The sequence below is a fragment of the Periplaneta americana genome, chromosome 15 (genome assembly GCF_040183065.1).
Source record: "Periplaneta americana isolate PAMFEO1 chromosome 15, P.americana_PAMFEO1_priV1, whole genome shotgun sequence".
Taxonomy (NCBI): Eukaryota; Metazoa; Arthropoda; class Insecta; order Blattodea; family Blattidae; genus Periplaneta; species Periplaneta americana.
Window position 1 is genome coordinate 135,347,863 of NC_091131.1, and position 12,978 is coordinate 135,360,840.

Genomic DNA, 12,978 nt, shown 5'->3' on the forward strand with positions numbered 1-12,978 from the left:
TTGAGTCACATGCAGGCATGAGTAATGTAACAGGAATCGTTTATTTGGATGTTCACTAACAGTTTGAGCTGATCCATTAGCTGTCAGTTTTTTCCGGAACACAGAAGTGCTTGTCCTTGACTCACATGGTATGTGTGGACGTCTATGAGTGCAGACATGTGTGACATGGAACCTTATTTGTGAAATTTTGTCGGAATATCGGAACATTTTGTCTTTGTTATTTATTTAACTTTTTTGTGCTTGGCTGATTACCGAGTTATTATTATTCACTCGAATTCCATAAAAGCAAGTACAGGCAATATGTTGTTATCTATGTTGGCGGGACATAAGGAGTCTTCTGGCATTCCAGTACAGTTTTGAGAGGTTCTTCGTCTTCTGGAGAGTAGGATCCAGTTTTCGGCATTGAAGAGATGTTCTCCATTCGTTTTAGTGCTTTGGTCCTTGCAGATGGTGCAGTGTTCAGAGTTATAAATTTTCATGCGATATAGATGTGATGCTAGACAGTCACGTTCAGTGCAGGCAATATAACAAGCTCTATTCATATTTATTATCATCATACGACTTAGAGGTGGTGGTTTCCCTCAGATTTTTGTATACGGTTCACCACTACACTTGAGTATATTCAATCATATATCCTAAAATATTTTTCCTCTCATCTATATCTCCCCATATCTTCCATTACCTAAAGTTCAACTCTATTTCAGTCTATTTTCTTCCTCCATCCTTTCTGATATCTTGTACAGTATTTTCAACTCTTCACTTCTTTATCCCGAATACTATGCTACACTGTCTACCTTACTCTTGTTTACAAACATTCTATTCATCCGTCTCTATTATCATTGTCATCTTCCATTACTATTATCCCTAATTTTCTGTTTATCTTAAACCCTTTTTTCTCTGACTGATATTCACCAATTTTTCTACTTTCTCATCTACATTACCATATTATATTATTTGTTTCATTTATTGTTTCAGTGTTCTACTGTTTATAATACTTCCATACTATTACTTGTTCAATGCACATAATTTTTTACGCAAATCAAGCTTTCAGGTATAACTCCCTGTAAAGTTGATTTGAATAATTTCGAGGGAAAAATTGTTCTGGGGCCGGATATCGAACCCGTGACCTTTGGTTAAATGTACCAGTGCTCTACCAACTGAGCTACCCAGGAACTCTACCAGACACCGATCCAACTTTTTCCCTCTATATCCACAGACCTCAAAGTGGGCTGACAACCGTCAAGTAACCAACATTGAGTGCACACTAACTCTGTGTGACTTAAATTGTGGTTTTCTGTTAACGAACAGTGACGTGTATTATGCAAATTAAGCTTTCAGGTATAACTCCCTGTAAAGTTGATTTGAATAATTTCGAGGTTGTCAGCCCACTTTGAAGTCTGTGGATATAGAGGGAAAAGTTGGATCGGTGTCTGGTAGAGTTTCTGGGTAGCTCAGTTGGTAGAGCATTGGTACATTTAACCAAAGATCCCGGGTTCGATACCCGGCCCTGGAACAATTTTTCCCTCGAAATTAATCATTTTTTTCCCCTTTATTGGATAACTTTTTCCGTTCACTCTCACTACTTTTGCTCACTTTCTACCTCCTCCACTTTTCATATTCTTCCTCTCTCAGTTACATGAAACACTCAGTATTATTTTTTCCTAACTCGTATTAGCCTCACTACCGTCATTACTTTTCTTCTCACTGTTTATTCTATTCATTTTCTCCTTAACACTTCACTACTTATTCCTCTATCTTATTCTCAGATCCACTTCAGTTACACTAATTGATCTAATCATCACATCTTTGATGGCATCAATACTTCAGACTATGTCAGATATCTCCTCTAGTTCACTTATTACACTTCACACATCCCTGTTTCTTTAACTATCTTATATTCGCTGAACTGTTTTTACAAGTTTCCTCTAGTTTTTCGTACCCTATCAATGTCTCCTATGGTCGCTGGACTTGGATCATCTCTGCTCTTCTTCTCTCTTATATTCTCGACTTCTTCTTTCTTCTCTTCATCTCACTCCCTTTCGTAACTTACACTTGGACTTGCACTCGTCTAGACTTCTTCCATTACACTCTACTTATTCTCCTATTATCCCAACCCTGGATTCCTCTCCCTCTCTTTCCTTCTTCTTTCCTCTATCATCCCCTCACTTGACTCATATCAGTCAATAGCTTCCCATTCTTCACACAGATTAAACATATTCCAGAAGTATATTTGGCATTTAATTTTAAAAGAAAACAATCAGATAATTTTTCGAAACACTTTATTTATACATTCAAATAATTTTTCCAAGCACTTTATTTATTAGTTGTAATAAATAATATGGATATGGATGGTAGCTGCGAATATATTGAATAAGCAGTCGTGGGTGGTCCTCCAGCTTGGGGGTTGGACGAAGGACTAACAACCCATCACCGTAAAAAACAGCTAGTTACGAAACCTAACAATAAGGTTGAGAAGCTTTTGTCATCTAGTCTGCTGTCAAAAAATCTTAAAGTTAGAATTTATAAAACAGTTATATTACCGGTTGTTCTGTATGGTTGTGAAGCTTGGACTCTCACTTTGAGAGAGGAACATAGGTTAAGGGTGTTTGAGAATAAGGTACTTAGGAAAATATTTGGGGCTAAGAGGGATGAAGTTACAGGAGAATGGAGGAAGTTATACAACGCAGAACTGCACGCATTGTATTCTTCACCTGACATAATTAGAAACATTAAATCCAGACTTTGTGATGGGCAGTGCATGTAGCACATATGGGCGAATCCAGAAATGCATACAGAGTGTTAGTTGGGAGACCAGAGGGGAAAAGACCTTTGGGGAGGCCGAGACGTAGATGGGAAGATAATATTAAAATGGATTTGAGGGAGGTGGGATATGATGATAGAGACTGGATTAATCTTGCTCAGGATAGGGACCAATGGCGGGCTTATGTGAGGGCGGCAATGAGCCTCCGATTTCCTTAAAAGCCATTTGTAAGTAAGTAATAAATAATATGAATCTTCCATGGCCAATAATTTGAGTATTAGAGCCACTACTATATTTCCTCGTGTATTAGACGCACTTTTTTCCATAATTCTTGGTTTAAAAATCCAGGCATAAGTATTATATGCCAGGAAAAAATTTTAGGCGAAAAAAATCATAACTATCTGACATTCCACGTGATAATCACAGCTGTTTCGACATCGAACATTGAACTGATATTGAAAATCATCGACTTGTGCGACTTCGAAAGCGTTGATATATCAAGGAGCAGTAATAATACGAAATGAATAAAAAATGTAGCACCGTATAACCTAGAACTGAATACAAATAAAGGAATATAATGATGTTATAGTATGTACATTCAGACTTCGCGAATAAGTATATCAACACGAAAATATACCCAAGCTGAAAAAATTGAACACTGAACAGTAGCCTTCTTCACTAATACTCTATCAACTGCTGTGTTGTCAGTTTGCTTCATGTTGTTACTATCACATGCACTGCTGTGAAATCCTGCAAAAAAAAGATGTTCAGAGAGTGATGACTGAGAATCCTTTGCATAAAGGCAATAACATCTTGCTTAGTAAGGCATCAGAACTGTGCAACGGACTCTTCTGCTGTTGTGTAGTGGTCATCGGATCTCTATCTACATTACACAAAGCTGTCAGGTGCATAGTTACAATTGTATTATATTTTTTACATTCCATCGCTTCACAGCTAGAATATGGAATATGTCGAAAGAAAAATCGTAATAGTACTACAAAGACTTACTCCATAGGACAGTCTAGTGAAATACTAAGGCATTCAGTAATGGCAACAATACTGTAAATCAGCACTCCTAGCGGTGAGCATCAGAATCTTTTAGTATGTAATAAAGGAGCGATTGTTGCATAAATGTGGAATATTAAAAGTCTGTAAGTAACCATATTTTGTGAATACAGGGACTGTTTCTGATTTGTATTAAGTAATAACGCCCTAGAAATGTTAGTAAGGTATGAACAAAAATGCATCATAAAAATACAAGTTACAAGAGGAAATAAATGCAACTCAGAAACTTGTGGGAGAAAAGTCCTACCATACCGAACTGTTGCAAAATGGGTGGAAGCGAGGCATTTGCTTTCAATCAAAAGTTGGCATCCGAACAGCTTTAGATTGATCAGTGAAAAAGAGATCCAGAAATGATGCTGCAGATGGAGTCCATCATCTTCCAAGGGTTTGTCAATGTACTGTTGACTGGCAGGGGTATGTAATGCCAAAAGCAACCTAAATAAATTTAGGGAGAAACACTAACTATATTGCCATTATTCTTTGAATGCCCTTGTATATACAGAAGGGTTTACATTATACTAATACAACACAAGGGGTTAATATCGATACTTAATACAAGATAAAAATATACGTTCAGCATTGTTGAATGTCATGAATTCATCTACAGAATAGAAGTTAGGTACCTCTTTAATTTGGCCCTAAATATTCGCAAGTTTTGATTTTTTTATATCCACAGGGAGACTATTAAACTGTTCACTGCCATATCACATACTTGAATACTTGTATATTTGGCATGTTTGCTTGAACTGACGGCATAATACAGTAATTTACAACATGTTAAACATAACATGTTGAATTTAACAGGTATATGGACATTTCAAGTCTTAATTGACTTAACATGTTAACTAAGTATGTTGAATTTAACACTTTTAACATGTTGGCGTGTTTTCCAGCAGAAATGGAAAACATATCAAGTCAGTTCATTTGCTTGTTCAGCGTCGGTAGTGTTCGGCAAAGTTCGTATAGTTTCCATAGCAACAACTATAAGTTCCGATTTTGTGGCACGTATCTTGATAATTTTTATACTATCATTGGTCCTTGGTGTTGGCTGTAAGTTGTTTGAAGTAATGGAGTGGACGAAAGAAAATACATTAGAATAAAATTAATGCACTGATGGAAAGGCCTTGTTTGTGGGATGTGACTGCAAAAGAATGCACGGGCAAAACTAAGAAGGCCGACTGTTTTAGAGAACTGGAATTATTATTTAATTGTTCTCGAGAATACAATAGAGAGTTTTCGCACTCTCGTCATACACTAAACGTTAATGCTATGTTGACGTCAGTAATGGTCGTATTTGGTGATATATGTTAACATTCGTAAAACTTCGGAAAGAATAATTATACGATATTACCCCCTCCTTTAACATCTATCATGTCGTAGGTCCTATGATAATAGCGCTGTAATTTTTTTAATTGAGATGAAATGGCTGCTCTTAAATTGTGCATTTCTTTGATGTAACAGGAAGTATTTTTGCAGCATCATATTAAAATCGTGTTCTGACATTCTCAGCAAGTTTATAAATCCAAATCGATACTGTATTCAACTTGAAGCCCGTTTAGAATGTGTCTTTTACTAAGATACTGCTGCATCCACATTCTCATTTTCTTCCTTTTCAAAGCCTTGTAACAAGCAATAGAGACAATTACAAAAGTCATATCATCATTTGAGTCCATTGTCCAAGGTTTGAAAATAAAACATTATCTATATTAAAATCTCATAGACTGTTATGGTGGACTACGCAAAGAAAGTCAAGTTTAACATGTTTAACAGTGTGGACAAAGTGTTAAAATGAAATTAGCATTAACATGTTCAATCAACATGTTGGGATGTTAACGGTAAACAATTTAACATTTAACATGTTGTTGTTAAATGTTTAATAGTGGAGACGAGCCTTTATGCATTACATTACTTGTGTCTATCTGTGACATTACATTTTTTTTTAATTTTCTATATTTAATTACCTAAGTATTCATTGAAATTGATCATAAAATGTATTGTAACACTTTTCTTGTTCTCAGAATTACCTTTGGACCTATGTATCTTGAGTTCAAACCCATACATAGTAGTTTTTAAGTGGATAAAATTGCAAAACGTAAGTTACTACTTCCATTGATTAAGAAAGTAGAGTTGTTGGTCACATTTTATAGATTTACTTATATTGGAGATTTAATTGTTCATAAATAATGACGAATAAAGACAAAATTCTGTATCCAGTTCTACTATTATTCTTCAGTCTCAACTCTTGGTAACATGTATCACCATGATAACTTAACGATTTGCTGTAGGAAAGAGTGAGAGTGATTAAGATCTCATTAGTACACATCCTTCTGTATACCGATACACAAACTGTGTTAATTAAGATGACACCAGACAAGAGTACTCGTTGATTTAGTTCTCAATTGGATACCAACCAAACTATGCCATTGACTCTGTAGCATGTCCTTGAATGAATCAAGGAAACATGTTTAGTATATTTTGTAATGGTCAATTGAAAGATTAAAAAAGCAAAGTTTGTGCGCAGTAAATAATCTGACCCTGGTTGTAAGAAATTATGTTCTTAAAATTTTGCTTGAATTGCACCTGCTCTTTCGTCCCAAACAGATACATTTGGCTTCCATTCCTGAATTTTGTTTCGTTTTCAGTGAATGTAAATAATCAGTACCTGGTTCCAAAAGATGGAACGCCATTGAGTGGCTTGATTCAAGACCATATTGTGGCAGGAGTACTGCTGTCTATTAGAGGACGATTTTTTGTAAAGTGAGTAAACTAATAATTCCTTAGCGTCAGTGTGAAACATATCACTTTTCTCGTTTTCATTTCAAGATCAGTGGCAAATATTCAGAGCATGCCCTATTATTATTTTTAAGAACACAATACCTATAATTCGAATTATTATTATTATTATTATTATTATTATTATTATTATTATTATTATTATTATTATTATTATTATTATTATTATTATATTTATTTTTCTTGTTTTATTTTCCGCGCAAATATTAAATAATGCTGTATTCACTTTAAATCTAACCAGGTTAGACTGCATGCAATTTATGTGGCCTATATGCAGCGTTCGACAAAAATGCCTTCTGAAGCCTCAGGGCGTATTACTGTTCACAGATCTCATACAAGCGCTGAGCAGAGAAAGAATGTGTTAGGGTGAAATACCTGTCAGTTCGGATGCCATAAAGGCAGAGTGTGAGTCTGCATGCTATACGACAGTGACGGACTGACACACAGTTTTCTGCCTGCTTGACCATATGTTTTTGTGGTTATTCTGACAGTGATATTTTTCAGCATAACAGCAAATGGACATAGTTTATTCACCATTCAAAGATCCACACCTTTTACAATTTAGCTTTCAGTGTAGCATGATTTCGTGACAGTTCAAGTGTTCAAGTTTCGTTCAGATCATCGAGAAGATAAAGTTGTATTTTGTTGTTTTGTTTAATGTCAACGTGGGTGACTGTGATAAAGTGTTGTTACATTGGAAAACATAAATTGAAACCTTTCCAACATATGAACTTTGAGGAAAAGCAAATTATAGCCTATTTTCTCAGGACAGACTAGTAGAGTGCTATTCATAGACATTTCGCAGCATGCGCTACGAGCGTACTAAGCTAGCCCCGGCTATCCACTGGTTACTAGTACAGAATTCAAATCATATCCTATTGCTAACACTGGTTTATGAATACGAAAAACGCTGATCATCCACTGGAAACCTGCGCTAAAAATGTCTGTGAATACGGCCCGTAGTGCCTAAATTAACAGCAGGTGGATTTCAAATATAAATATACTGGTAAATCTACAGAATTACATTTTGGAAGTTAAAGAGTAGAACTTTATGCTGTGTAATAATAATAATAATAATAATAATAATAATAATAATAATAATAATAATAATAATAATAATGTAAGGAATAATGTCTAATCACACCAACTTTATTGAGAGAAATTAAAACAATTGCATGGCGCATGCATGCTTCGCCACTGTTCAAGATGTCAAACTGTCCTAAACTTACTTTGACTAGGATGTTATCAGTGCATATAATTCATAGCTTTAAGCCTGTTTCTTCCTTCAAGAGAGGTTTAAGCCTGTATCCTATTTGAACAGAATTCAATTTCCATGTGGCCAGAAGGTGCCAGTATCATATGAGTTTGAAATTAGTAATATTTTGGTGTATCTCTCGGTTGACATTTTTAAAATATGTGTGTACCAGTCTTGTTTCTGTTTGTTTATATACACTCAAGTAAATGGAAAATACGCAATTCTGTTTGTTTTGTATATATAAAAGCGTTATAGGCCTATTCTATCACCTAATTAGCTTTTTCCTTTCTTTGTGTTTGTTGCAGCTCACACAAGTCAGCATAGGTATAACATTCTCATTTGTGCTTTTCAAAATGTGTTTATATATTCTTCATATGTTCCACATATTCTTTGATGTATAATTAATTCCATATTAACATCTTGTTTGAGGTGCTGTGATATATTAAAAACCAGATGATGAACATTTGCTGCATGCTCTGTAATGTTATTTTCTATCTTACATGGAGTTTTGCTTCCTTAAAATGTCATTGTTTTCATTTTTTAATCTATATTCGTAAAGGTCTAATTTCTTTCATTCTACAATGCACAATTTCTCTTGCTAATGGTGGAATACTGTTTAATTCTCATATTGATAAAATGTTCATGTAATATAAATTAGTGCTTGGCAGTTGTAATTTTCACAAAAGATTAAATGTAAACCTAAGAACAGTTAAACTTACTGCTAGAGTGTTGTCTGGCGTGACTCCTTGAGATACAATACAGACGTGGACAAATTATTAACAAAATTGACGATTTTTATGATAATTCTGTTTACAAAATTTGACTTTTCAATTTAGACTACAGTTGACAATTTTGCATATTTCTATCATTACAATAGACAAAATACGCAAAAATGTCAACTGTAGTTTAAATTGAAGAGTTAAATTTTGTAAAAATATATAATAAAAATCTTCAATTTTGTTAATAATTTGTAAATTAGCAAAAATTTCAACTACAGTCTAAATTGAAGAGACAAATTTTGTAAAACTATAAAATAAAAATCTTCAGTTTTGCTAATAATTTGGAAATATCCCAAATGTCAACTGTATTCCAAATTGACGAGTCGAATTTTGTAAAAATATATAATAAAAACCTTCAGTTTTGCTAATAATTTGTAAATATGCAAAAATATCAAATGTAGTCCAAATTGAAGAGTTAAATTTTCTAAAGCTATACAATACAAATCTTCAATTTTGCTAATAATTTGGAAATACGCAAAAATGTCAACTATAGTCTAAATTGAAGAATCATATTTTGTAAAAATATATAATAAAAATCTTCAATTTTGCTAATAATTTGTCCACGTCTGCAGATAGTTACGTGTTTAAATTTTGTATAATGCGGAAAATAATTCCCCCCCCTCCCCCCACTTTGAACAAGTTTTATTGTATTTATTTTTGATGTTATGTATTTCAGAAGTTCAACATTAATACCATTGTAGCCTACAGACTAGCAGGCGGAATGTACATTACATACAAACATTGAATCTGTGTTGCAGAGAAGAGTACCAGCAGCTTGTCTTCCAGGGACTGGGGCATCAGAAGGGCGAGATCAAGCTGTTGTCACCAGCCATATTGAAACCAGCTCCTCTTTAGTCTGGGAAACAAATAATTTCTACAATAATTATAAACAACGTGCCTAAGGGACAGCACCCACTTACTCTGACTTCCTCATCAAAAGTCTCAGACCAGGTACGTGTACTGTCCATTGTAAGTGCTCAATGCACCATCATGTTCTAGTGGTTACTGTACTTGCCCCTGTTTGCCTTTTATTGCTTGACATCAGAGGCTTCTGTCACTCCATTGGCCTCATCAAGATTACATTCCCGTATTGCCTTGGCAATTCCTTCTCTTCAGCTGATGCAGGTCTTTGCCTTTCCTGCATCCTTGCTGTGACCAAGACAAGATCTGCGTTCTGGCATCCTTTGATACTACTGCAGAGCTTTACCTCCCAATCATTCAGCTACTGATTCTCTTTGGCTCATTTTTTCTCTCATTACATAATTTCAAATTCATTGTAATGCAGAAACTAGGCAATTCCTTTGCAATCCATCCATTTCCATCGGATATAGTTTTTGCTTGTCTCTGATGTTCACTTTAACACTTATTATAAAATATAAAACTTTATTAAAACTTAAAACTTTAATAATATATCTTATTGACAGATGGTACTGTCACAGTCTACTATATACAGCCGCGAAGCTCAATATGTAGTAAAAATGCAAACATGCATAGTTGCCCACCACTAGGATCGCTACTATCGCCTCATCATCACAGATCTCTCCTATACTAAAAGCCAGGTTATGAACCGACGAAACAGGAAGTAGTTGGCAGGGCGAGAGGAAAGTGCGGGTTAGAGGGGTAGCCTGTGCAGTGATGGCACGTTGAGTATGGGGGGTGGAGGGGAAAACGAGAACGGAGCTTTTCATTGGACCTCGCGTGAAAATGTCGTCTGCTAACGAAAATCTGGCAATGGAATCACGGAGACAGTGTAGCCAGTTCATTTGCAGTACCACGTGCATTACGAGTTGCATTTCGTACCAGCGTCATTAGCTCGTGCTTTCTTAAAAACAGTAATTTTAATTACTAATATTGTAGATAGTGTTATCGAGAACTATATACAGTAGTTATTTTAAACATATCGGTGATAAATGCTGAACAAGCTTTGAATCTCACGCCACTATGTGGCAACAGAGCTCAGAAAGAGAGCAACAGAACGTTGCTTCTGGTTTAGTCGGTTCATAACCTGGCTTTTAGTATAGCAGATGACAAAATGTTACACTTTCGTTGTCGTGTTCTTTTGGAAAAATTAACACCTTCTTTCCATTATTGAAATATTAAATGGATAAAGTTAATTTATTATTTTAATGAAGTATATTAAATTCCACCATAAACTCGAAGATACCTGCAAGAAATAAGTTAATATAATTTTTGTTTGTCCAAAACGAACTGAAATTTACTATAATGGCTTCACTCATTCAAGATTATAGCGATAATTAACTATGAAACCAATAAATATTAATTTGCATTTCCCTTTACAACAATAATAATGGAAATATGAATTAATGGAGTAACTTACGTGTACCAGTACTTGTAGTGTAGGCTTACGTAGTTAACAAAGTGGGATGAGGTTAAGCAATAATAATCACACCAGAATTGGAAATAAAACGTGATCAATAAATTTTATTGTAACAGACTTACTTTTTCTACGTCTCTAGTAAAGTAATAAATAAAAATAACAACAAAATTAACAGCTATAATTAAAAACATATCCTTTGAAAAAAAAAAATAGGCCTAAGTTTTCTGAAAATGTACAATTCTGTGGTGTTCGGGTAAAGGAGTATAAGTTATTTTTTTGTCCAGGTGGACTTTTGTTTGCCCAGATGAACACACAAGTTAAATTACACAAGTGAGTGTGCAAAAATCAAAGAATACTAGCAGTTGATGTGTTTTATTTGTGTAGAAAAATTTTTGTAATAAGGGTTCCAAGTTTAATTTTCATTTATCTCCGAACTCATTTTTATGACTTATCTCCCTTTACCCAAACACCACAGAATTATTCAAGGAATCAGCTGATACAGACGTAGAATTAGTGCAAAGCTTTTGTTTCTCAGCTGCAGGTTTATTTGAAACATCAAATAAAGTTGGAACAGCATTCCAGATTAATTTATTTTTGTTTTCATTCATAAATTGTGTGTTTTCGAAATGAAGAGAGCAAAACTTTATATTATTATAAAGATATGCTTCATTCTTTGTCATTAGATCTTCCCTCCTGCTGTTTATTAACCACTTTTTGCATCCAGAAGTAAAATAAGAAATAGATGTTAGGATTTTTCTTCAGGAGCATCGATGCGAAATACGCAACGACCTAGCACTCGATGGAAATACGACTCAGTCCACTCTAAATCCAAAGTCGACCGTGGACAGTCTATTGTTTCTAGTTGCTAACCGCTTGGAGCGCTTTATCGCGAGATTTGCAAAAAATCACCTCAAGCTTCGCGACTGTATTTAGTAGACTGTGGTACTGTCATGTCTGAGACTTTAGCTGGTCTTGCTTTTTAGTGTTCACTGTCGTTTGTGGTTCTTATGGTGGTGGGGATTGTTTGTATTTTGTGTGTTATTAGATCAAATAATGTGTGTTTGTTGAATTGTAATTGCGTATTAAGTATATGTTGTGGATGTGTTATTGTGTGTTTGTAGACACACAAAATTGCAGCTTCATTCAAAAAACTAAAATACAAGATAGCATATAATTTAAAGATAAATAGGAAGATGTTTGGTGAAGAATTCTGTTTGGAAAATTTTAACCATGCAGAGATAGGGACAAATGTTGATGAAATGAAAGAAAGAGACCTGAAAGAGGAGATAAGGAGCATTGCAGTAAAATATACGATGGGAGAACTATTTGGAAAATTAGAAGATGGAGAGGTCATCACACAGGAAAGAATAGCAAGCAATGGAATGAAACAGTCCGTGAATTACAGCGACCAGGAAGAGAGGCCAGCGACCAGCACAGCGGCAAGCAAGGATGACGTCAATAAGCGATCGAGGAAGAAAGAAAAACTTGCACTAAAATAATGATGGTGGCACCAGGCAGACAATAAGGGGATAATCGAATGGCAGTAGGAAAAGGAAACAACTGAGTTGTCATTAGAAGAAGAAATGGCCTAGGCAGAAAACCAGATATCTACACTGTAGTCAACAATAGTTACTAAAAATACAGGGCAAGAGCTCCATATTAAGGCACAGTCACACGTCACTACTTTTGCTGTGTAACTTTTGTACTGCAGCTGCAAACGTTGCGTGTCGTGTTCACACGTAACCCAGAAGTAGCGCGCTGCACGCTACTTTTCATGCTGTGCAATCCGAATACTGCAAAAGTTGCAACTGAAGGTTGCGAGTCTGTTCACACACAAGGTGCTACTTTTTCAGCCGCAGTCATGCTGCAGCTTTGCATATCCATGTTGACTTTTCAATATACATTTTGTGAATATGTTCACATTAGAGTTTTGGATTATGAAACTCATGCGATAGCTTACTTATCTATTATTTGCTTTTCTGTCCTA

At 35.0% G+C, this 12,978-nt stretch overlaps 1 pseudogene; it reads left to right on the forward strand.

The window, feature by feature from the left end:
• LOC138715740 (DNA-directed RNA polymerase I subunit RPA1-like) overlaps positions 1-12,978 on the forward strand; it is a 188,282-nt pseudogene that overhangs the window by 46,618 nt on the left and 128,686 nt on the right.